Genomic DNA, 27503 nt, shown 5'->3' on the forward strand with positions numbered 1-27503 from the left:
TTGTTTGTGGCCACCCGGTATGGGATTAAGGCGTCCGGCAATAGATAGATAGATAGATCACTTCTCTCTCTCCTGTAGATCCACCTCCTTGGCTCGTGTTCTCGCTGGTTCAGGAAGCTCCGTAACTCTTTTTCTTAGGAGATTTATTTTGTCTATTACACTTTACTGTCCAATTCTGCGTTAAATAAATCCTTCCAGTATCACCATGACCTACGTAAATAACGCATAAAAGGATGTTCATTAAGCTCCCTAGCTCTTTTTCCTAGGTGATTTATTTTGTCTATTACAGCTAACTGCCCTATTTCTGTGTTAAATAAATCCTTCCATTATCGACACGCTCTGCATAAATAGCGTACAAAAGGATACTCAGTAAATTGCCTAACACTTTTTCGTAAGCGATTTATTTTGTCTATCACGCCTAACTGATCTATTCTAAGTAAAATAAATCCTTCCAGTATCGTCATGCTCTAAATGAATAGCGTACAAAAGGATATTAAGTTACCTAACACTTTTTCCTTAGCGAATCATTTTGTCTATTACACCTTACTCTCCTATTCTGCGTTAAATAAATCCTTCCAATATCGCCATCTGTCTGTCTATATACATAGGCTGTTTCCCCTCTCATCCCTCCTCTCTTCTCTTTTCTCCTCCTCTCCTCTTCTCTCCTTTCCTCTCTTTTCTCCTCCTCTCCTCTTCTCTCCTCTCTATCTTCTCTTCTCTCCTCTTCTCTCCTCTCTACTTAAATAACGTACATAAGATATTAACCAGCCATATCCAAAAATAAATCGCTAAGGCATCGGTGTTAGGGAGCTGCAGCAGATGAAAATACTGGCCTTTATCTGGCCTATAAGAGGGAGCAGTGAATGTATTATGGCATTTACGACATATCTTCATCTTTATCGCATTTCCACAAGCGATTTATCTCACCTCAAGGGATATTTTATAACCTTAAGGACATAGTTAAGATCTATATCATCCTCTTTATAACTTCCAGGCTTATCTGATTGATTTTATTTATTTATTTATTTATTTATTTTGAGGGATCAGTCTTACGGGTTCCTGGCCTTGGGTTCCTTCTTCCTTGAATTACAAATAGCTGAATGTGGATGTGATAGGAAGCGTTAGGAGCGACACACTGAGGTGCTTTGGCCATGTGGAGAGGATGGAGAGTGAGACACTGACGAGGAGAGTGTGAGTGAGGTGGAGGGGGGGAAGGGAGGGGAAGACCAAGGATGAGGTGGAGGGATGGAGTGGAGAAGTATATGAGGGAGAGGGGTGTAAGCTGGGAGCAGGGCAGTGAAATGGCGGGTGACAGAGCGACTTGGAGGCGTATTGTTTGCGGCCACCCTTTGCGGGATTAGGGCGTCGGGCTATAAATACATAGATAGATAGATAGAAGTAGCCTGGTAGTAAATATGTATAGAAAATATTATAATTCATGTTGTCTACGTTAATATTGCTTTCCACGTAGCAGTAATGAACACTAAAATGTCAGAAAAATTCCCTCTTACCATCACTCCACTCCTGACTCAGCCTTCCTAGTGGTGTGCATGGACAGTGGGTACTAGTGCCGAAGTGGTGATAGGAGGGGGGGCAGCAGTACATCATAATGGACAGTGGGTGTTAGTGTCAAAGTGGTGATAGGAGGGGGGGGGGCAGTAATATATCACAATGGACAGTGGGTGTTAGTGTCGAAGTGGTGATAGGTGAGAGGATAAGTCAGTCATCAGATGGTGTTAAGAAAGAGTGCCAGACCTCAAGCGTATGACACTGGTTAGGGCTGGATTGTGTGAAGATTTTGAGTAGCTTAATGTAGTGGAAAAAAGATAGATAGATAGATAGATAGATTGGCAGATAGATTGATAGATAGATAGATAGACATATTGGCAGATACATAAGCAGATAGATAGATTGGTAGGCAGATAGCTAGATAGATAGATACGTGTGTGTGTGTGTGTGTGTGTGTGTGTGTGTGTGTGTGTGTGTGTGTGTGTGTGTGTGTGTGTGTGTGTGTGTGTGTGACCTAGGAGAAAAGTGTGGTTCTTACCTTCCTTCCTACACGATAAAAACAAGAAATAGAAAATGGAAACAGGCGAAATTACAGCAGTACTTCTCTATAAAAAAAAGAAAAAAAAAAAATAATAATAATAATAATAATAATAATAATAGAGACACAAGAAACTATATAAATAAATGTGAAAGGAAACACTGCATTCTTTCACAGCTCTCTCTCTCTCTCCGTCTCTCTCTCTCTCTCTCTCTCTCTCTCTCTCTCTCTCTCTCTCTCTCAGATAAGCAGTGATATTTGGAACTGAAGGGAATATATTTACAGTTAATTTTTTCACCGCTAGATCCCTAACTTAAATAAAATTCGTGTGGAGGAAAAGATTACATTGATGAAAGGGAGAATTGGAGGAGAAATAGAGGAGGATAAGATGAGAAAAGAGGGAGAGAAATAATGACTACAAGCAGGTTTGGAGAGAGAGAGAGAGAGAGAGAGAGAGAGAGAGAGAGACCCTGTTTATTGGACAGCTCATTGACGACCCACTCTCTCACGGGTTTTCTCTCTTTTCTCTCTTTTCTGGAGCTGCTCTCTCTCTCTCTCTCTCTCTCTCTCTCTCTCTCTCTCTCACACACACACACACACACACACACACACACACACACACACACACACACACACACACACACACACACACAGTCTTCCTGTATCTGTCTGTCTGTCTCTCTATTTGCCCATCAGTCTGTCTGTCTTTCTCTCTCTTCTCTCTTCTCTTCTCTCGTCTCGTCTCCTCATTTCTTCTCTCCTCTCTTCTCGTCTCTCTTCTATCCCTTTTTCCTGCTCTCCTCTCTTGTCCTCTTCTTCTTTCTCCTCCTTTTTTTCTCCTCTTTCCTCTTCTTCTCCTCTCCTCTCCTCTCCTCTCTTTTTTCTCCTCTCCTCTTCTCCTCTCTCTCTCTCTCTACTCTTCTCCTCTCCTCTCTTCTCTCCTCTCCCCTCATTCCCCTCTCCCTTCCTCACATATTCCCCCCCTACCCCACACATCATCATTCATGTATATTATCTTCCCCTCCATATAACATTTCACAACACCAGTTTCCACCATAATTGTCTGTCTGGTATTATTTTATCTATGCCATCCTCTCCCCTACCCTGCTTTACTCTCCTCTCGTTTTATCTCCCCTCTCCTCTCCTCTCCTCTCCTCTCCTCCCTTCTCCTCTCCTCTCCTTTCCTCTCCTCTCCTCTCCTTTCCTCTCCTCTCCTCTCCTCTCCTCTCCTCCCTTCCCCTCTCCTCTCCTCTCCTCCCCTCCGCTCTCCTCTCCTCTCCTCTCCTCTCCTCTCCTCTCCTCTCCCCTCCTCTCCTCTCCTCTTCTCTTTTCCCTTCTCATTTGTCTTCGCTTCCCTTTTCTCTCCTTTCATCTTTTCTGTCTTTTCTTCAATCATCTCCACTCTTCTCCTCTTCTTTCTCACATCCCCTTCTTTCCTCACACTTTCCTCTCTCTCCTCTCCTTTCTTTACCTCTTTCCTTTCATTTCTCCTCTCGCCTTTCCTATCCACTCTTCTGTTCTATCCTCATCCCTAGACATCACCATTAATATTTTCATTTTCCTCTCAATATACAACTTTCACAACTCCAATTGACGCTGACGGAGCCTACACGTGGTGGCATTGTGCATCCTGGGTGGAGCAGCTGCGGCGTTCACCCAGGAGCCAAACCTCTTATTCCCCTGCATCTCGCCGTGGGAAGGGCCCTGATCCGACCCTGGTGAGGCGCTGTCCACCACAAGGGGGCGCCGGATCTCTACGCGGCACCGGATCGCTAGCGTACCTGTAGGACGGCCCACAGAAGCAGTTACTTTAAATGTATAAATGCTACAACTTATCACAATCTAATACACGGGAATGCATTTTTCTTATATGTTTACAATTCTGTTTAATAAGGGATGATTTATTTAACCTAAACTATCTATCTATCTATCTATAGCCCGACGCCCTAATCCCGCAAAGGGTGGCCGCAGACAAAACGCCTCCAAGTCACTCTCTCACCCACCATTTGAGTACCCTCCCCCCGACTCGCCCCCCCCTCCCTCATATACCTCTCAACTCCATCCCTCCACCTCATCCTCGGTCTACCCCTCCCTCTCCCTCCATCCACCTCACCTACATACACCCTCTTAGTCAGTCTTTCATTCTCCATTCTCTCCACATGTCCAAACCACCTCAGTGTATTTCTCCTAATCTTTTCAACCACATCCACATCTACCCCACAACGTTCCTTCACTTCTTCATTCGTCAACCTGTCCCTCCACGTCACTCCACATGCTCCTCTCAAGTAACTCATTTCCACTGCTCTCACTCTTGACTTGTTCCCCTCTTGCAAGGTCCACGCCTCTCTTCCATACGTCAGGGTAGGGATCACAATACCATCATGCAGTGACTTCTTAACTTCCATACTCACCTCCCTATTTCTCATCACTGCTTTCAAAGTACCAACAACCTTTCTTCCCTGCTGTACCCTTTCACGTACTTCATCCCCCAAAGTTCCATCCTTACTCATCACACTACCCAAGTACTTGAATGCACTCACATTCTCCATATCCTCACCATCCAACCTCACTGCACACACTGTGACTTCATTCCTCTCAAACACCATAACTTTACTTTTGTTTACATTAACTTTCAGCTTCCTCCTCCTACACACTGTCCCAAATTCATTCACCAAACCTTGTAACTCCCATTCATCTTCACTCAGCAATACTGCATCATCAGCAAACAGCAACACCGGAAGCTTCCAAATCTCACCCTCATTCATTAGGGCCAGCCCCACATCCACTGCCCTACCTTGCATCTCCTTTACAACCCCATCCATATATATATTAAAGACATCACACACCCCTGTTTCAGTCCCACACTGAGATCAAAGAACTCACTCAGCTCACCATCCACTCGCACCGTAGCCCTAGCTCCCTCGTACATACTCTTCACAGCACTCAACAATTTCCCCTCCACTCCATATATTCTTAATACCTTCCACATATCTTGCCTATCTATTCTGTCATAAGGTTTCTCCAAGTCCATGAAGGCAGCATACACTTTCCTTCCGTTCTCTAGATACTTCACCAAACATCTTAGAACAAATATCTGATCTACACACCCTTTTCCCTTCCTAAATCCCCCTTGTTCTTCTCCAACTAGCTCCTCTGTCATATGCCTAACCCTATCAATGAGTATTCTACCATATATTTTACCAGTCACACTAAGAAGGCAAATACCCCTATGGTTACCACATACTTCTCTCTCCCCTTTTCCTTTGTACAGAGGAACAATTATACCTGATTTCCAGTCCTCTGGAACCCTTCCCTCTTCCCAAGCCAATCTACACAATTTCCATATCCACTCCACAACAATCTCACCCCCATACCTAAGCATTTCACCACACAGTCCATCAATTCCTGGGGCCTTTCCCAGCTTAATCTTCTTCATTACTTCCACTACTTCCGCCCTACTGATCTCTTCCTTCCTCCTCTCATCTCTTCTTCTCCCAGCCATTCCCCAACCACTTATACTCACACTGCTCTCACTCTCTACATTCAACAAATCCTCAAAGTGCTCCTTCCATCTCCTCAATTTCTCTCTCTTCTCCACCAACAATCTATTATTCTTATCTTTCACTCCCCTACTATTTCTCCTTTCACACTGCCTTACTTTCTTTACCTCCTTCCAAAACAATTTCTTACTCTCCCTCCGTTTCACACTCAGATTCCTCCCAAACTCTTCATCCACTTTCTTCTTACTCTCCTTCACCAGTCTCTTAACCTCCCTTCTCCTGCTTACATATACCTCTCTCTTCTCTCTCTCATCTTCTCCCCTACCTCTACTCGCCAACCATTCACCATATGCCTTCTTCTTTTGTTCCACAGCTCGTTTCACCTCATCATTCCACCATGCTGTCCCTTGCACACCCTTGCATCTCCTCCTCACTCCACAAACCGCCTCACACGCTGCGCCTATCTCTTCCGTGAATATCTTACATACGTCTTCCACCCCTTCCATCTGCTCTAGCTCATACCTTCCCAATCTTTCTTCCACTATGCTCTTATACTCTGTCATTTTCTCACTGTCTTGCAATTTCTCCACTCTTCTCACAGGAGCTGCTTCCTCCTGTCTTCCCCTTCGTCTCCTCAACCACTTTCTTTGCAGCTCTACCTTGGCCATCACTAAGTGATGGTCCGAGACTCCATTCCCCCACCCTCTCCACACTCTTGCATCCAACAATTGTCTTCTCATTCGCTCATCCACACACACATAGTCTATCATTGCCTTTCGTTCAACAAGTTCACCATCCATCCTCCTCATTACTCTCCATGTATACCGGTGGATCATCTTATGACGAAAGTAGGTGTTGGCTATTGCCAACCCCTTACCAGCACAGATGTCCACCAAAGCACTACCATTCCCATCTACTTCAGCTGGCACACCCCACTGATCAACCACTCCATCCACTCGTACATTCCCAACTTTGCCATTCATGTCTCCAATCAACAGCACTCTCTCGCTCCTCTCAAACGTGTCCGTACATGCTTCTACTCTCGCCCAAAACTCATCTTTCACTCTTGCCACTTGATCCTCTGTTGGAGCATACACACATACAATCGCCCATGCTTGTATACCTACTTTCATCCTCACCCATACAATCCTTGCACCCACTGTTCCATACTCTCTTATATTCTCCTTCCACTTCTTGCTTATAATCAGACATACTCCCTCTCTTGCCCTCTCATTTCCATTGACTCCCGCACATATACCTAAACCATATTCCCATTCTCTCACCCTTTCACCTTCCCATTTAGTTTCAGTCAATCCACATATATCCACTTTTGCATCCTCAAGCACCTGAACAGTCTCTCTCTCTTTCACTTCATCATTCACTCCTCTCACATTCCATGTTCCCACCCTCAGAATGTCCTTTGTCCGTTCCTTAGTCGTCAACGTATGGTCCGTCCGGGTCCGAGGCGCTTTATTTGCTTTTTTAGTTAGTTCTTTTTACGGGGTGGGGCACTAACCCACCACCAACCCTTTTAGTCGCCTCGTACGACAAGCAGGGATACTGGGGGAGTATTCTTGAAACCCCCCTACCCCCAGGGGGGGTGACGACCATCATCCACTCACTTGATGTGGTGCTGCTTACTTCTTCCTTCACCTTTATCATTCTTTTTCTGTGTTTGTCCTCCTCTCTTCCTGTTTCTGCCATCTTTCCAGTCACTTTTTATTACTATTCTTTCCTTTTCAGGTGGCTGTACATTGAGTGACAAGCCTAATGGTTTCCTGTAAACTAGGAAACCATTTACAACGCTGGGTGGTAACCATATAACCAACCCATACGTGTTCCCTTCGTGTCAACAAGTGGGTTGGCGGAGGGTTAGTGCCCCTCCCCGTAAAACAACTAACTCAAAGACAAACGGCCACCCCTTACAAGGTTATGGCATCTGGCTAGAGATCGGTATACTTTTAGTGTAATGTGGCTGATCTGAGAAATACATAAAACCTGCCATATAACTGTATCATGCTAATGAATTGTACTGTCACCTCGCATCTTCTCAAAATATTGTTCATAGGTAAGTTAAACACATTCATTTCCTTTATATGTTTCTCACATGATTTGCTTCTGAAACCGAATATAAGTTATGTCACTCTTCACTCAGCCGTCTCTGATTTCTTCTTCTTCTTCTCCCTCTCCTCCTCCTCCTTTTCTTCTTCTTCTTCATCTTCTTGTTTTTCTTTTTTTGCAGTATGTTGACCAGAGCCGGGCAAAATAAATTCTGTCAACGTACTATAAAAAGGTAAGATTTATATGTTTTTTTTTTTTCTACTGCTGTAACTATTAATCTTGCCCTTTTCTTCTTTTTTCTTAATGGCATCTGTAGACTATATACGTTGTTGTCTTGATTAATACCATCCTTTTTTTTTTAAACAATTCCTAGCACTATTCTGCCTAATAGTTTCATATGGATGGTATTTATTGTAAAGAGAAAATCATTTTAACTGCCTGTGCCTCATATTCTCATTTACCAATATTAAATTCCTTATGTCATATTTGTGCCTAATTAAACAGCTTCTCAAAATCTCTTTAAATCTTCAACATTTTGTAAAGATGCTTTAGTTTTGTTACAAGTTTTTGAGTCAAGAGTCAATTAGAACATTATACAGTATACTTCTTTCATCATCTATGCAAATTCAAAACACAACAGGACTTAAGGCTGAACCTTGTAACACTCCACTTGTTCTGTGCATTCAATCTATTTCTATTCCAATTATTTTAACTAATTACTAACTTTCTCCCTCTGTCTGTATTTCCTACTGCCTATCACCTCCAGCCTTTTCAACGCAGTGTGTCCAGGCATCTCGAAATGAACGGATCTTGAATTAGACCTTCTTATCTTGTTTTCATTTTTTCTTAGAGGGAACAATTTGTGGACTTCTGGCCTTTGGTTCCTTCTTCCTTGATTTACAAAAAAATCTACAAGCCAATTACTCATCCACATGAACATATTACTACTTAACCCATGTATCTTAAAATATGAACAATTCTTTTGGGGGGGAACTTTATCAAACGTTGTCTGAGAGTTGAGGTGAGTGATGTCAATGGATTTCGTCTTTTGCTCACTGATCAGTAATTTGCTATACTCGTTTTACTCTAACCTGGCCTAAAATTGCAGTCTCTTCAACTTAAATACTGAGTTATAGGACCAGATGAACACTACAATACCATGCCAGTCACGAAGAAGTGCTAGGGAAAATATGCAGTGTTGTAGGATTGTCTTTTTCTGCCACTGAGCTACGTGAAATAAGCTTCAAAATAAAAATCTGGCCCAAGTTAATGTAAAAGGAGTATAGTTGTGATGTAATCCCTTTATATAATACTGAAAATACATGTGCTAGCTTCCTCTCCTGTCACCTTTCTGTTTTTAATGATATGTTGAAAGTTCTGCTAAAGGCTTTGACAATTCACAGCTTCCTTCCTCGCCTGTGCCATCCTCCTGGTACTCTTTCTGCCTCTCTGTCCTTGGTCTCTGTCCTTCCTCTGTTCCCCAAACCCTCGTCCTGTTGTGTGGCCATCAGAGTGAGAGTGTGCCACAGTAATACACGCACACACACACACACACACACACACACACACACACACACACACACACACACACACACACACACACACACACACACACACACACACACACACACACACACACACACACACACACACACACACACACACACAAACTCACACACACACACACACACACACACACACACACACACACACACACACACACACACACACACACATTTTCGTACCCTCCCACACTCCCACACACACTCGAGACGGCAATATTCGTGGTCCAGACAGAGGGGGGAAGAAAATGTTTCTCATATCACGGTCCATATTTACTTACTTCTATATGAACTGTCTCTTTAAGTCTTTAGTTTATTTTTACTCTCATCATGGCTCTCTCTCTCTCTCTCTCTCTCTCTCTCTCTCTCTCTCTCTCTCTCTCTCTCTCTCTCTCTCTCTCTCTCTCTCTCTCTCTCTCTCTTCTTCTTCTTCTTCTTCTTCTTCTTCTTCTTCTTCCATTCTTTCTCTTCCCTTTCATTCTCCAATCTCCTTCCACACATCTTCCTTTGTATTTATCCTCCTCTTTCTTTCAGTCCTTCCCCTCTTCTTCTCCCTTCCTCTTTACCTCCCTCTTTTTCCTTGTCTCTTTCTCTCTTCCTCTTTTTCTTCTCTTTCCCTTCCTCTTCCCTCCTTTTTATCTCCTCCTCCTTCCTCATTTCACTCATCAACCTTTTTTTCTTCCTTCTTGCCTTCCCGTTCCTTCTCGTCCTCCTCCTCCTCCTCCTCCTCCTCCTCTTTCTCTTTCTCTTCTTCCTTTATATTATTATTATTATTATTATTATTATTATTATTGTTATTATTATTATTATTATTATTATTATTATTATTATTAATATTATTATTAATATTATTATTAATATTATTATTAATATTATTATTAATATTATTATTATTATTATTATATTATTATTATTATTATTATTATTATTATTATTATTATCATTATTATTATTATTATTATTTCTTCTTCTTCTACTTCTTCTTCTTCTTCTTCCTCTTCACCCTCCTCTTCCTCCTCCTTCTCCTCCATCTATTTTCATGGTTGTTTTGGGTGGAAGTTAAGGAAGTTTGTGCACCTTTCATCTTGGTGTCGAGACTCTTACACCCAACTTCCTCCACTTCCTCTTTCATCCTTCGTCCTCTCTTCCTCCTCTTTCTTCTCTCTTCCTCTTATTATTTTGTATTATTTACTTGAAGTCCGCAGCGGTGAGTGTATTGTTAGATATATGTGGTTTTCTCAATGCTTCTGGCGAAGATATAATGTTTGTTGCTCAGATTAATAAATGTCCAGATTTAGATTACTCAGTACATCTTTCAGCCATCAGTAGGTCATCTTAAGGGTATACTGCTTGGTGGAGTGGTGAGTGAGGGAGATGAGAGACTGACAAGGAGAGTGTATGTGAGTGAGGTGGAGGGGGTGAGAAAGAGGGGGAGGCCAAGGATGAGATGGAGGGATGGAGTGGAGATGTACATGAGAGAGGGGGGTGTGAGTTGGGAGCAGGGCAGTGAAATGGCGGGGGACAGGGCGACTTGGAGGCGATTTATTTGTGGCCACCCCAAACAGGATTGAGGCGTCTGACAATAGATAGATAGAATAGATTATTATTATTATTATTATTATTAATATTATTATTGTTATTATTATTATTATTATTATTATTATTACTTTATTATTATTATTATTATTATTATTATTATCATTATTATTATTTCTTCTTCTTCTTCTTCTTCTTCTTCCTCTTCACTCTCCTCTTCCTCCTCCTTCTCCTCCATCTATTTTCATGGTTGTTTTGGGTGGAAGTTGAGAAAGTTTGTGCACCTTTCATCTTGGTGTCGAGACTCTTACACCCAACTTCCTCCACTTCCTCTTTCATCCTTCGTCCTCTCTTCCTCTTCTCTTTTCCTCTTCCTACCTTTATTATTTTGTATTATTTACTTGAAGTCCGCAGCGGTGAGTGTATTGTTAGATATATGTGGTTTTCTCAATGCTTCTGGCGAAGATATGATGTTTGCTGCTCAGATTAATAAGTGTCCAGATTTAGATTACTCAATACATCTTTCAGCCATCAGTAGGTCATCATAAGGGTATACTGCTTGGTGGAATGGTCAGTGATGGAGATGAGAGACTGACATGGAGAGTGTATGTGACTGAGGTGGAGGGGGTGAGAACGAGGGGGAGGCCAAGGATGAGATGGAGGGATGGAGTGGAGAGGTATATGAGAGAGGGGGGTGTGAGCAGGGAGCAGGGCAGTGAAATGGGGGAGGAGAGGGCGACATGGAGGCACTTTGGTTGTGGCCACCCCTTACGGGATTAAGGCGTCTGGCAATAGATAGATAGATAGGAATGGTCAGGAAGGAATGAAGGCTGGATTGGCATTGGATAGGACAGTAGGAGGAGGCAAGATGAATAAAGACAGAAGGTGTGGAGATAAAGACGAAGTAAGTTGTAGAATTAAAGGCTGGAGGGCCGTCAATCATACAGTTGTTTTCTTTAATGTTATGCTATGTTTTTGTCCCCCCTTCGCCCCGCAGTGCCTTGTAATTCGTTCGGTTCGCCAGTGGAAGGCCAGATAGAGAAGGTAGGTGGCAGGTGAGCTGATACGTATGCCTCATTGATGGCTCAGGTGATGGTGAAGGGCAGGTAGTCAGCCAGTCAGAATACAGAGCACACCTGAGACCACTCCAATCAGATAGGGTCCTGCTGTGTGTTGTTTGATGGGAGAGAGATTGTGGTTTTGTATGTGTGTATGTATGTATGTATGTATGTGAGAGAAGATTGTGGCAGTTATTGTATGCATGTATGTTAATATGTATGTGTGTGTATGAGAAAAGATTGTGGCACTTATTGCATGTATGTATGTATGTGTGTATGTGAGAGAAAATTGTGGCAGTTATTGTATGTATGTATGTATGTATGTATGTGATAGAAGAAGTGACAGTTACTGTATGTATGTCTGTATGTATGTATGTGAGAGAAGATATTTGCAGTTATTGTATGTATGTATGTATGCTTATATGCATGTATGTATGTGTGTATGTATTTATGTATGTACTATATATATATATATATATATATGTATGAATGTATGTATGTATGTGAGAGAAGATTGTGGCAGTTGTATGTTTATGGCAGGAGGTTTAATGGTGTATAATATATAAACTCCTTCTGTCATCCTTTGCCTCCTCCTGTCATGTTCTTTATGTAAGGTATTAGTTTGCTTTTCAAGGTGCTGTCTGGTTGAGGAAAGACCGTGATTTCTGCTGTTGTGATGGTTAATTGTACTGTCCTGTATGAGAGAGACAGAGAGACAGAGAGAGAGAGAGAGAGAGAGAGAGAGAGAGAGAGAGACAGACAGACAGACAGACAGACAGACAGACAGACAGACAGAGAGAGACAGAGAGAGAGAGAGAGACAGAGAGAGAGAGAGACAGAGAGCAGAAATATAAGGCTAAACAAACCAACGTGTACCAAATATTACTTTATTATACAAGAGAACAGCATAGATTTTTTTTAACAACAGTGTGTGAGAATATTTTGTAACACGTCCAACTGGTAACATATGTACAAGGGAGAAGATGGTTATGGTGAAGCCTATAGAGAGAGACTTTAAGGGAGTGTAGTGAACTAGAGAGAGACTTTAAGGGAGTGTAGTGCCTAGAGAGAGACTTTAAGGGAGTGTAGTGCCTAGAGAGAGACTTTAAGGGAGTGTAGTGCCTAGAGAGAGACTTCAGGGGAGTGCTCTGGAGAGAGACTTTAAGGGGAGTGTAGAGCCAAGACAGAGACTTTAAGGGAGTTTAGTGCCTAGAGATAGAAGTAAGGGGAGTGTAGTGCCTAGAGAGAGACAGAAACTTTAAGGGAGTAGTGCCTAGAGAGAGACTTTAAGGGAGGTAGTGCCTAGAGAGAGACTTTAAGGGAGGTGCCTAGACAGAGCCTAGACAGAAACTTTAAGGGAGTGTACTGTAATGCCTAGACAGAGACTTTAGGGGAGTGAAGTGGCTAGAGAGAGACTTTAAGGGAGTGTAGTGCCTAGAGAGAGACTTTAGGGGAGTGTAGTGCCCAATGCTGCATAGATACTGATATACGAGGCTTAATCTTGAAGAGGACGCGCTGGAGGAAGGTAGGTGTTTGTCATGTTACGTTTGGTGGTTCGTCTGGTTTAATAATAGATGATCAGTGGGGTTTCACATTACTATTTATTGTGTGTGTGTGTGTGTGTGTGTGTGTGTGTGTGTGTGTGTGTGTGTGTGTGTGTGTGTGTGTGTGTGTGTGTGTGGTGTGTGTCTGTCTGTCTGTCTGTCTGTCTGTCTGTCTGTGTCTGTGTCTGTGTCTGTGTGTCTGTGTGTGTCTGTAACCAAAATATCTCATGAATTTGTGGACGAATTTTCACCAAACCTTCAGGAAATAGCAACTATGTGGATGTGTAGACGCCTATTACTTTTGGTGAAGATTTGATCGAAGACGACCGAATGAGAGCCATATTCTTGTACCCTCGTATTCAGATGATATAAAGTGCCTGTAATAGAGGTTAATGTTCCTTGTTATGAGTTCCTTGGGCCAGTAACGTATCCAATCGTTGTCTTATGGTCTTCTTTATTTCCTTCTGTGGGTGTCTAGTGTTGGAAAGGATTTGGGAGGCTGTCTTTATTTCAGAGTTATTGGCAGTTCATTATTCACTTGTTTATTTATTGATTTATTTATTCAGCTTAACTCCATTTATCAGTTTTAAATTTACATATGAAACAGTTTAGGCACAGCCTTCATTAACCCCTTCAGTACAAGAATTCTTACCTGATAGACAGTCAGACAGACAGACAGGCAGACAGACAGAGAGACAGAAGGGGAGAGAGAGAGAGACAGACAGACAGAGAATTACGGGCGTGAAAAATGGGGACATATATATGTCCAGTGACACCCTTGCAAATAAGGGGATTAATGTGAGACAGAGGGATAGGACACAAGGTGAAGCCTGACTTACTCTCCTTCCTCTCCATCAGAGAGAGAGAGAGAGAGAGAGAGAGAGAGAGAGGCAGTGTTTGAGATGCACGCCCACTAAAAAAAATATTCTTTACTCTTGGAGGCGATGAGTTTTGAAACGTTTTGTCAAAGTGAAACCGTATTTTGTGTTTTCCGGGTAATTCAGAATTTTTGGTACGTGTGTCATATTGTATCAAACCACAAGGGAATTGAATATTTGATTTAGGGTGTGCACAGTATAAATGGAGTGGAGAGGTATATTAGAGATGAGGGTGCGAGCTGGGAGCAGGGCAATGAAATGGCGGGGGACAGGGCGACATGGAGGCGATTTGTTTGTGGCCACCCCTTACGGGATTAAGGCGTCTGTTAATAGACAGATGGATAGACAGTATAATTTTACCCCTCGAAGCCTGGTCACGTCCATTTTAGATTATTCTTTTACTTTCAGATAGTTTTGTTCCAAGTGCTAAAGATCTCTCGTAGGGATGGGGTTTATTGAGACTCCATCTAACCATTCCTGTTTAAAAAGTTCATCTTAATCTGAACAAAATCGTCAGGACATGGAAAGAATGAAATAAAGACGTGCCCAGGATCTCTTAAGTAGCTGGCGACCTTCCTGGCTCTTCGTCAAGGAGTTTCCCTCGTAAAATCCCACACTTGGCCCCTCACTGCCCTCTGTCACTCCACTAACACCTTCACACACAGGACGTCAGTAGTAGACACGGGGGTATTCCTTGGAGCGGCCCATTCAGTCAGTCACACCCTAAGGATTTTCGGACCTGAACTATTTTACTCGCATATTCTACCTACGCCCCAAATTACTACCCTCATGGCGCTACATCTACAGACTAATAATATGTTACGTGTTATTCTAGTCTCCCTATCTCCAAACGATTTTGCGTGACGTAGGAGAGACACCTTGTAGTAGTAGTAGTAGTAGTAGCAGCAGCAGCAGCAGAATGGTCATAGTAATGGTAGTAGTAATAATAGCAAGAATGGTAATAGTAATGGTAGTAGTAGTAGTAGTAGAAGTAGTAGTAATGACAGTAGCAGCAGCAGCAAGAATTGTAATAGTACCAGTAGTAGTAGTAGGAGCAGTAGTAGTAGTAGTAGTAGTAGTAGTAGGAGGAGGAGGAGGAGGAGGAGGAGGAGGGACAACAAGAATGATAATAGTAATAGTAACAGTAATAGTAGCAGCAGCAGTAGTAGTGGTAGTAGTAGTAGTAGCAGTAGCAGCAGCAATAGTAATAATTAAGGTCGTCTTTAACCCGTTCCAAAAGTGTCTCGTAGGCTAAATAAAATAGTCTGAAGTAACAAGAAAAAATAACAACAGCGTCATCTAAGTGAAGGAGTTACCCCACCATGCACGGGGCAGGATTTCAAGCTGCGTTGGAACTGAGGATTTTCAAGCATCTGGTAACCTCACCTTCGGGCTTTTCGTCATACAGTTTTCCTCACAAGGCCCCATACTCGGCCTGACTCACTGTCCTCGGTCTCGTCCAACATGCTGGGGAACTGAGCAACGTTACCTGATGAATACCGTACAGTTTAGGACAATTACTTTATTATGAGGAAGTGAAGGAGCGTTGTGGTGTGGATGTGGATGTGATAGGAAGCGTTAGGAGAAACACATTAAGGTGGTTTGGCCATGTGGAGAGGATGGAGAGTGAGAGACTGACGAGGAGAGTGCGTGTGAGTGAGGTGGAGTGGGGGAGAGGAAGGGGGAGGCCAAAGATGAGATGTCGAGATGAAGTGGAGAGGTAGGCCTATATGAGAGAAGGGGGTGTGAGCTGGGAGCAGGGAAGTGAAATGGCGGGGAACAGAGCGACATGGAAGCGATTTGTTTTGTGGCCACCCCTTACGGGATTGAGGCGTCTGGCAATAGATAGAGATAGACATACTGTATTATGTCTTGGCAGTAAATCTTTATTCCACTGACCTAGCTGGCTTCATCTTTATTCTGTTCATGATATACTGAAGCCATTTTGCCCAGCTTAAGGTGTCTTGAAACAGGGAAGTTAGGTGTTGCTTTCTTTACATTCTTCACTGCGGGGAGAGTTTTGTTAGTTAAATGCATGTCTAGAAGTAGTACTAATAAATATGAGACGTCCTGAGTTTGAAAGGGTTAACCGTTATATCAAACCAAGATGGGGTTCGCTAAATGATGGTGTTATGGTTGTTTGTGACTGGTGGTGGTCTCGTAGCCATCGCCGAGGCGTTTCCAAAAATGTTAGATTATAGGGCTGTAAGAGGAGAGAATTTTCAAGTTGGTCTTGTCGTGGATGGAGGGAGAAAGATAACGATGAGTCTGGGGTTTGATTGCAGTTTTATTCTCAAGAGGGAGATATCTTGACAAGAGCAGTACTAAGGTGAGAGTTGTTTATGCTAGCTATCGCCATGCCCTCCACTCCTGCCTTTTCCACCGTTCCTCTTCTCTCTCCTATCGCGTTCCAATCCCTTCTGACCTGCCTTTCCAATTTCCCCCGTATATGACTGGTTGGGTCATGTGTGTGGGCACGTGTATGAGTCTGTGGTGATTTGCATCAGGTGTGTGGTGTGGCTTTGCATGACGCCAGATGTGCTGTGTGCGACATTCCCTAGCTTGAATCTCCACTGCTGTTTCCTCATGATCTCTCCAGCTTAGGCAGGACTTTCCTCAAACCTCTACGTTGCATACTAAAAGCATATATGTCACTAGCTATTATGCAGTGTATTATGATATCTTAGTGTCCTGACACTGGAGAGAGACTCCTTCTTGTGGTAGCACCAATATAACTGGAAGGATCCACTGCCTGGTTATACAAACTTCCCTCCCTATCCATCAAAAGGAAGATGGTGGGCTGCAAGAAGAGGGCAGCTTCAGTCTGTAGTCCACTAGTTTCACGCATAAGTTGAACTTACTATACTTCTACTACTACAGCTAATAACATAATAATAATAATAATAATAATAATAATCTATCTATCTATCTATTGCCAGACGCCTCAATCCCGTTTGGGGTGGCCACAAACAAATCGCCTCCACGTCGCCCTGTTCCCCACCATTTCACTGCCCTGCTCCCAACTCACACACCCCTCTCTCATATACCTCTCCACCCCATCCCTCCATCTCATCCTCGGCCTCCCCCTCCCTCTTCCCCCCTCCACCTCACTCATATACACTCTCTTCGTCAGTCTTTCACCCTCCATCCTCTCCACATGGCCAAACCACCTCAGTGTGTGTTCCTCATAACACTTCCTATCACATCCACATCCACACCACAACGATCCTTTATATCCTCATTCGTCAGCCTTTCTTTCCATGTTACTCCACAGGCTCCTCTTAAATAACCCATTTCCACTGCTCTCACTCTTGACTTGTGTCCTTCTAGCAACGTCCAAGCTTCACTTCCGTACGTTAGAGTTGGTATCACAATACTGTCATGTAGTAACTTTTTCACTTCCATGCTCACTTCCCTGTTTCTTATCACTGCTTTCAAGGAACCAGCAACCTTTCTTCCCTGCTGTACCCTTTCAAGCACTTCATCCTCCAAACCTCCATTCCTACTCATCACACTACCCAAGTACTTAAACGTACTCACATTTTCCAATTCCTCACCATCCAACCTCGCTGTACATTCACTGAATAATAATAATAATAATAATGCTACTACTACTACTACTACTACTACTGCCACTACATGATAAAACTATTGATACACACACAAGAAAGCGCCAGGACAATACTAGGTGTTATGGTGGTCAGGGGTGTGGGTTCAGCAGCACAGCGGTGGTCAGGCAACTGCCATAACTATACTGTGTGGCGGAGGTGGTGAGAGAGAGTATCAGAGTCACATAAGGAGAATGGCAGGGTGGTGAGGAGACTAGGAGGGCAGGGATGGCGGAGATAAGGGAGATAGTTGTGTAAGGGTAAGGGGAGAGATGAGGAGGACAGGGAAGACGGAGGTAATGATAGTGGTGCAGGAATGAGGGGAGATGAGGGAGAGGACAAGGAAGACGGGAATATAGGAAAATAGTCGTGTAGGAGTTAGGGAGATGAAGAGAAGAACAGGAGGGCGAAGATTAAGGGAGAAAAATGTAGGAGTGAGGGGTAGAGATGAGAAAGACAGAGAGGAGATAGAGAAAGATGATATAGATGAGAAGGGCAGGGGAGACGGAGATAAAGGGAGACAGTCGTGTAGGAGTGAGGGGAGGGATGAGGAGAAGGGCAGGGGAGACGGAGATAAAGAGAGACAGTCGTGTAGGAGTGAGGGGAGAGAGATGGAACACTGATGATTAAGAAGGAATACTTTGTGTGGGAATATGGAGGTGGGAATGGAGATAAGATACTGTGGTGTGATAGTAAGATGATGAAAGGTAAACAGCGGGCTGAGTTGTGGGAGGAAAATTACTACATTTCCAGAGCACAAGGTCAAATTAGTGTCTTAAGATTTAAAACATTTAGGTCCAGGAAACTAAGATAAAAATGAAATGGTCATTACTGTTGGCTTATTATTAGCCTACACTTGTAAGTCTCAGTGGTACCAAAACAATGAATGTGAAAGCTAACTGTTAATAATTTTTAATAGCTTACTGTGATCATAATTACTTTGCAAATATTCAGCAATCCTTAAGGAAATGGACTAAATGCACCCTTGATAACTCTCTACAACACCTCAGCGAAGGAAAGCAAGGCAAGTCCATTGATCACCACCATAACCATCACCATCATCATCATCCCAACCTCCTTTTTTCCCACCAATGAAAGTGTGAGATAATTATGTTTATTTTGTTGATGGTTTCCTTGCATGAATTCAGCCATACCTAAAAAACACTGGACTAGAACTAAATTATTTAACTCCCTACAACAGCAAGACATTGGTTATCAAAACAAAATCATTAACAATTATCAGTGGAATCAACTGCAAGAAGAGTGATGTGCGGTCAATAGTCTGTTAAATCCAAGCCGTTTCCTTCACTACCATCCACACCCCTTACTATCACGCAGCTACGGGTATCACAGTGTATGTATATGTGTTTGTGTATGTGTCTGTATATCTGTATTATGGTGTGGTGTGTTTTAGTTTCATTGATGGTGGTACACTGTGTTATGGTGTGTTATTCTGTAATGCTCTTTCATTGTCTTATGTCCTATGTTGTGGTGTCTTGTGCCATATGCGGTGTTGTGATGTGATGTAGTGTGGTGTAGTGTTATGTGGTATGTTGCAGCGTGGTGTGGTGTGGTGTTGTGTACCGTTCTTTTCATGTGCTGTGTATTTCCTGCAGTGTAGTGTGCTGTGCTGGGAGGGGTTTGATGTGTACTGTGTCATTATGTTCAAGAATGTCATATGAAGAGTTGTGTTGTCCTGTGTTATGTGCTTTGTGTGTGTGCTATGTTATATGCTATGTGTGTGCTGTGTTATGTGCTATGTGTGTGTGCTATGTTATATGCTATGTGTGTGCTGTGTTATGTGCTATGTGTGTGCTGTGTTATGTGCTATGTGTGTGCTGTGTTATGTGCTATGTGTGTGCTGTGTTATGTGTTATGTGTGTGCTGTGTTATATGCTATGTGTGTGCTGTGTTATGTGCTATGTGTGTGCTGTGTTATGCGCTATGTGTGTGCTGTGTTATGTGCTATGTGTGTGCTGTGTTATGGGCTATGTGTGTGCTGTGTTATGGGCTATGTGTGTGCTGTGTTATGGGCTATGTGTGTGCTGTGTTATGTGCTATGTGTGTGCTGTGTTATGTGCTATGTGTGTGCTGTGTTATGTGCTATGTGTGTGCTGTGTTATGGGCTATGTGTGTGCTGTGTTATGGGCTATGTGTGTGCTGTGTTATATGCTATGTGTGTGCTGTGTTATGTGTGTGCTGTGTTATGTGCTATGTGTGTGTTGTGTTATGTGTGAGCTGTGTTATGTGTGTGCTGTGTTATGTGCTATGTGTGTTCTGTGTTATGTGTGTGTTGTGTTATGTGCTATATGTGTGCTGTGTTATGTGCTATGTGTGTGCTGTGTTATGGGCTATGTGTGTGTTGTGTTATGTGTTATGTGTGTGCTGTGTCATGTGCTATGTGTGTGCTGTGTTATCTGTGTGTGCTGTGTTATGTGCTATATATGTGCTGTGTTATGTGCTATGTGTGTGCTGTGTTATGTGATATGTGTGTGCTGTGTTATGTGCTGTGTGTGTGCTGTGTTATGTGTTATGTGTGTGCTGTGTTATGTGCTATGTGTGTGCTGTGTTATGTGCTATGTGTGTGCTGTGTTATGTGCTATGTGTGTGCTGTGTTATGTGCTATGTGTGTGCTGTGTTATGTGTGTGCTGTGTTATGTGTGTGCTGTGTTATGTTTGTGCTGTGTTATGTGTGTGCTGTGTTATGTGCTATGTGTGTGCTGTGTTATGTGTGTGCTGTGTTATGTGCTATGTGTGTGCTGTGTTATGTGCTATGTGTGTGTTGTGTTATGTGCTATGTGTGTGCTGTGTTATGTGCTATGTGTGTGCTGTGTTATGTGCTATATGTGTGCTGTGTTATGTGCTATGTGTGTGCTGTGTTATGAGCTATGTGTGTGCTGTGTTATGTGCTATGTGTGTGCTGTGTTATGTGCTATGTGTGTGCTGTGTTATGTGCTATGTGTGTGCTGTGTTATGTGCTATGTGTGTGCTGTGTTATGTGGCTGGCAGTCCTGTTACCCCAAAGATGACTGCATACGTATTGGGATGTGTTTTTAATAACTTTGGAGATTTCGTGGCTCGTGGCACTTTCTCGTCGACGATTGTATCTGCACTTGACACTTAAACCTCCACTTGTATGTTGTTGATGCATGTACCATAAAGTATAACATTAAAACTATATACGTAACATACACGGGAATTGATAGGGGGTAATAAAATAAATTGCTAAGGAATGGGTGTTACGAAGCTTCCTCTGTTACCTATAGAAGATGACCCAAATTATCACTCCTAATATAAACAGTAGATGGTGCTGATATCCTATTCCCCTGTTCTCTTTCTTCACATCATTAAATATTAGTGAGTTAGTGTTTACGTGACTGATCTCAGAATGTGTGCTGCGTTGGCTAAATACCTGCTTTACCACTACAACATTTTTTTGGTGTAATCTTATCATCAGACGATTCACAACTGAGTGATGACTAGCTGTGATGAAATGAATACTACTTTTTATGCAAGGGAGAAGGAACCAAAGGCCAGCAGCACCTCGGTTTTATGTAGTCCTGCTGCCTTCACACATTTTTATTAAACTACAATATGATGTTTGAATGTGAGTTAGTTAATGAAGGATATAGCCCTTACGATTGGAAAACTCACCCTAAGTTGAATAATAGTGTTTGATAATACCAGGAATAAATTGCAAAACACATCACTTAGTTGAACAGGTGAATGGCTGGCTGATAATATGATATTTAGTTCTGTCAGTGGGCTCGTGTTTTCAACACCTTCCGCCTATGTTCATCAGCGACCACGTGTGTTTGTTAGTGACCTCGTACTTGCGTTATCCTCTGCGTGTGTTTGTCAGAGACCGAGTGTGTGCGTAACTCTTTACTTGTGTACGTTTGTGACCGCGTGTGTGCGTCACTCATACGTGTGTTCGTCAATGAATATGTGTATGTGCAGCCTCCGTGTAGGTGTGCGCCAGCGACCCTGTGTGTTCCTCGATGAAAGTTATGGATGACTAACCACGAAGACTGTGGTAAGTAATATGGTATATAGTTATAAATTCATCGTGTTGACAGCCTGTAAATTATTCTGTGATTGGATAAATTATTCTATATGTATACAAAGTGGGATATATGTCAGAATGAGACTTGTTTACGTAATGAGAATCTAGATAACTTTTTATGAAATGACAAATGGACGTTAAAAAAAATAAATAACCTTACTATTCAATATTGAAGTAAATTGTTACAATGAATCTATATAAGCGCTTCAGTTTATGATTCATCAACCATATTAAAACAATACTGTAACGCCTAAGCCCCAGACACTGATTCTTAATTGAACAGTGAGGTAAACACGTAGTAAAGGTAGAGAAGGTATAGTATATTACCGACCAAGAGGCACTCACACTCATAACATCAGAGGGAACGTCAAGTGGAAAATTTAGATGATGAATACCGAGGCGAATTTAATTTCAGTAGTACTCAAAATAACTTATAACAAAAGGAATAGAGTAGAATTTCGATGCAGTATATATATTTACTTACTATAATGGTTCGGTCTATCCTCTTCCCATTTCATAACTATATATCCAATTTATATGTAAATACAGCACGTTAATTGGTAATGGGGTGGGAGATAAGGTATAAATTATTTTGTTCTGTTATTTATTGGGGGAGTGGCTCAGCATAACTGAGATTGTTATGGATTATTTCATTTACTATACTCCTTTTACCATAACCTGGCCCAGATTTAGGTCCTTTCCCAGCTTATTATACGAAGGTCAAAGGAGGAAAAAGATTATACCAGAACACTACGTACTTACCTCAGCACTGCTTCATGATCAGCATCGTATTTTACTGATAGTCTATTATTACAGCTGAGAAATGGAGGGATGGCAAATTTAGGCCAGATTAGAGAAAAACCAGTATTGAAGGAGGGAGGAGGCGAGGTGGGCCAAGGAGAAGGTGGAGCGATATGGTTGATGAGTGTGTGAGGAAGAGAGGTTTGGAAGTCGGTGAGGCTAGGGAACTGACAAGAGATCAAGCTGGCTGGATGAATGTTGTGAGAAGTGCATGATCAGGGATTAGGCACCCTTTTTTAACGTGACAGCGTCCGGATTGACTCAATCGGATACATTTATATGAAGCTACAGAACGTGGTGAATGTTTTTGGGGTATCAGACAGAGCCAGGATTCCGTGGGCTTGAATGGTGAGTGAATGGAACCATGGTCCATTGGACTGGGCAGGTCTGGGCTGTCTGGACGTTGCTACTCCTCACCCTGCCCTAGGGTGGGAAAGGAAGTCCGGATGATGATGATGGTGATGTAAAAACCGTGCCATGAATATTATATCTCATGTGTTAGTGTAGCACTTAACGTCGCATGAAAAATTTTACTATTGTCCTCTTGTATAACTATTTTGAGTCCTTGGATAGCAATGTCAAATAAATCTGGCCTATCGTTGTTATATTGTAAGACTGTGGGGCTGAAAACCAAGGAAATATATAGAAATTGTCTTAGTGTTCATGCTAAACACACACACACACACACACACACACACACACACACACACACACACACACACACACACACACACACACAGGCACGCACGCACGCGCGCGCGTCAACAATGGTTAAATCCCGTGAATCCATTTACATACTAAGACGGTCGCGCTGGGACTCTCATAGCTTCAAAATTTTTCAATCTAAGATTCTTGGCAGATAAATTTACCTTCTTCTGAGTCTTAATTAGAGTGAATTTGCTCTCGCTGCTGCTAGGTGATTTCATGCAGGTCATTTCAGCCTCTTCGTAGTGCAGGGATCAATGCAATCTTATACACAGCTTTGGTTCAATAATATTTGCTCATGAAATGTTTGGTGGCTGGAAGAGTGAAGGGAAAAGTATAAGTAAGCAGTCTATTACATACATAACATTAACTCCAATGAAAGTGTTTGATAGCAATATGGATGAACACAAAATTATAAACAACCATTCGTCTATAAAACGTAAAACTCTGAAGTGTTTGGTGGATACAGTGGTAAAGGCGAGACTATAAACAGGTAATCGTAGACATAAGCTCAAGTATGTATATAAATTTGGTTTCAGAGATTGGGGTGATAATTTTCCTTCTTGATTTTGTATGAGATGGTGCAGATAATAACTGTGCATCCGAGGACAGCCGCCTAAGCTCCTCTCACAAGCTCATCACTGTACTAGACAACCCACCCATACCCGACTGCACGCCACACAACCAACCCACACCCTACTGCACCACACACAACCCACCCATACCCCACTGCACGCCACCCAACCCCACCCATCCCCCAATGTACACCACACAACTCCATCCTTACCCCACTGCACCCCACACAACCCCTCCCATACCCCAATGCACCCCATCAAACCCCACCCATACTTCACTGCACCCCACTCAACCCCACCCTTACCCTACTGCACGCCACCCAACCCCACCCATACCCCACTGCACCCCAATCAACCCCACCCTTACCCCACTGCACCCCAAACAACCCCATTCTTACCCCACCGCACCCCACCCAACCCCACCCATACCCCACTGCACCACACACAACCCACCCATACCCCACTGCACGCCACCCAACCTCACCCATCCCTCACTGCAACCCACACAATCCAACCCATACCCCACTGCACCCCACCCCTCACACTCTCATAAGACTCATTCTCAGCCAAATAAAGATCACTTGACATTTGCTGGAATACAACACGAGAGACGACACAACTGAGAGGATTGAAGGTGACAGGGTTAATATTCTCACACACTTTTGGTTAATTTCCGGCTGAAGAAAATCCAATGGCGATAACTTGAATAACAAAGTGAAGAGGACTCACCCATGATGGAGTTAATTATAGCTGTTACATATTGCCATAGTTTGCATCAGTACCTTGCAGGATGACCCTATGGAATAATAAGGACAATGAATCGCTGAGGAGGATGCGTTACGGACCCACAGTTGCATAATAACACTTCTAAGCCTCATTCGCACATTTAATTCTTTATTTTATCCTCCATCCTTCTTCTTATTCTCCCTTTCCTCTATCGCCTATCAGTTTCTCTCATTCTAAATACATTTTCTCATTATCTTCTCTCTTTTCCTCTCTCTTACTTGCAATTTTCTCCCCTGTTTCCTCTCTCCTCCTACAGTCCTCCTCTGTTCTCCCTCTTACCTCCTCTCTCCTTCCTCTTACTTCCTCATTCAAACCCCCTCATTCATTCCTCTTGCGAATTAACACCTGTCTCTAACCCCACTCTCCGTTCTCTTACCCTTTTTTTTTATGCGAGGAAGAAGGAACCAAAGGCTGAGCCAGCATGAACGTTCCTTCGAAGAAAAAAAAAAATAAACAGAAACAATATAAAGGAGAGCTAAATTCAAGATCCATTCATTTCGAGATGCCTGGACACTGCGTTTGAAAGACTGGAGATCATAGCAAGTAGGAAATACAGACATAGGGAGACAGTTCCAGAGTTGACCTGTTGCATAAATGAAGGACTGGGAGTAACGGTTAACTCTTGCATTAGAGAGATCGACAGAAAAGGGATAAGAGTTTGTTGCTAGACAGGTGTTACGCGTCCGTCGTAGAGGTGGAGGGATGCAAGCAGACAGTTCAGAGGAGCAGTGACCATTGAAGTAGCGATAGAAAAGAGATAAAGAGGCAACAGTGCTGCGAAGAGACAGAGGTTGAAGGGAGCCAGTAAGAGGAGGAGAGTTGATGAGACGAATAGCCTTTGACTCCACGCTATTGAGAAGAGCTGTATGTGGGGAGCCTCCCCACACATGAGAGTTGTACTCTATACAGGGGCGAATAAAACCCGTGCTTAAGTCAACAACTGAGCAGGGGTAAAGAAGGCACGGAGTCGGCTTAGCACACCTAATCTCTTGGAAGCAGATTTTACAAGAGATGTAATATGATCTTTCCAAGATAACTCTTGAGTGAATGAAACCCCAAACATGTTCAAGGATGATGCAGGATTAAGCTGAATATTCTTAAACATTAGTGGGTATACCTGTGGAAGATTTTGATGGGTTGATATGTGTCAAAACTGAGTTTTTGATGCATTAAAAACAACCAGATTATTTTTACCCCAGTCAGAGATACGAGCCAAGTCAGACATTAGATGTACCATAGCCTCATCCCTTGTCTATTGAAGTAACTGCTGAGATGGACGTTGTGGGAACCGAATGGAAAGGTGAAAGGTGGAGCCATCAGCATACGAGTGGATAGGGTTAGATGTACGGCTTAGAAGGTCATTGATGAATAAAAGGAAGAGAGTTGGTGATAGGACAGAGCCCCGAGGAGCACCACTGTTAATAGATCTAGGAGAGGAACGATGGCCGTCTACAACAGCGGCTATAGAACGACCAGAAAGGAAGCTAGCAATGAAGGCACAGATAGAAGGATAGAAACCGTAAGAGGGCAGTTTGGAAATTAAAGATTTATGCCAGACTCGATCGAAAGCCTTTGAGATGCCAAGTGCAATGACAAAGCTTTCGCCAAAGTCCCGAAAGGTATCCTTCCTTTGCCCTCTTTTTTCCTTCCTCTTGCCCTCATCTTAGTCTATCCCACTCTTTCCATCCCATTATTCCCATTCTTCTTCCTCTTACCTCCTATCTGCTTCCTCTCCCTCCTCCCTCCCTCCACCTACCCGCTGTCTTCTTTCTCTTCTCTTTTCCTTCCCCTCTCTCCTTCCAATTGTCCCTTTTTTATCTCACATCATCTCTCTCTCTCTCTCTCTCTCTCTCTCTCTCTCTCTCTCTCTCTCTCCTCCTTCCACCAACCCCAACATAATATACACATTCTCCCAGTTTAAGATATTTTAGCGCCTTAATAACCAGCATTTACAGCTATGGGGCAGAGAGAGAGAGAGAGACAGACAGACAGACAGACAGACAGACAGAAAATAATCTTGCACTATGTTAATGGTTGTTATGTTGTCCTGCGCTGTGATACTTTATTGTGTGTATAGTGTGTGTGTGTGTGTGTGTGTGTGTGTGTGTGTGTGTGTGTGTGTGTGTGTGTGTGTGTGTGTGTGTGTGTGTGTGTGTGTGTGTGTGTGTGTGTCCATCGTGGCTACTGGCTCTTTCAGGAACTCAATGGCCTCTCCACACTGCCATTGTAAGTACCCAACCAATATTTTTAGCACTGATACAGCAAACATGATCGACGTCACATCGTTGTTGGTTGGTACGCCGGCTCCTTAATCTGGCTGAAATGACGTGTTTGTTGTTGTTGATGCTGCTGTTGTTGATATTGTTGTTGTTGTTAGTGTTGGTGGTGTTGTTGTTGTTCCAGTTTCGTCTGTACGTGAACCCAGTGGACTACAGGCTGACTCTATCCTTTTCACACAGTTCGCTATCCTGCCTTACGGGGATAGGGTGCGATGTTTACGTAAGCGACAGTAGAGCCACCCGGGTAAATCTGTCCCACCGCGTGAAAGCGTCCCTCTCCAGCAGCCAGTATCATGGCAGCGGTGATAACAGTGGCGAGGAAGACTACTGTGAAATTCGTAACTGAAGTAGGAGAAAGTATTAGCACATGTCTGAGTGAGTAACAGTGACTTAACCTTCTCATCGGTGGAACAACTCTTATATTTCAGCCAACGCCAGACGATTTTATTCAGCTGGGAGTGAGTCAGTGGAGCCTGAGAGTGTTAATATTTCCTTTG

The sequence above is a fragment of the Coenobita brevimanus genome, chromosome 37, assembly GCF_032717465.1.
Source record: "Coenobita brevimanus isolate Jiangsu-jjx chromosome 37, ASM3271746v2, whole genome shotgun sequence".
Taxonomy (NCBI): Eukaryota; Metazoa; Arthropoda; class Malacostraca; order Decapoda; family Coenobitidae; genus Coenobita; species Coenobita brevimanus.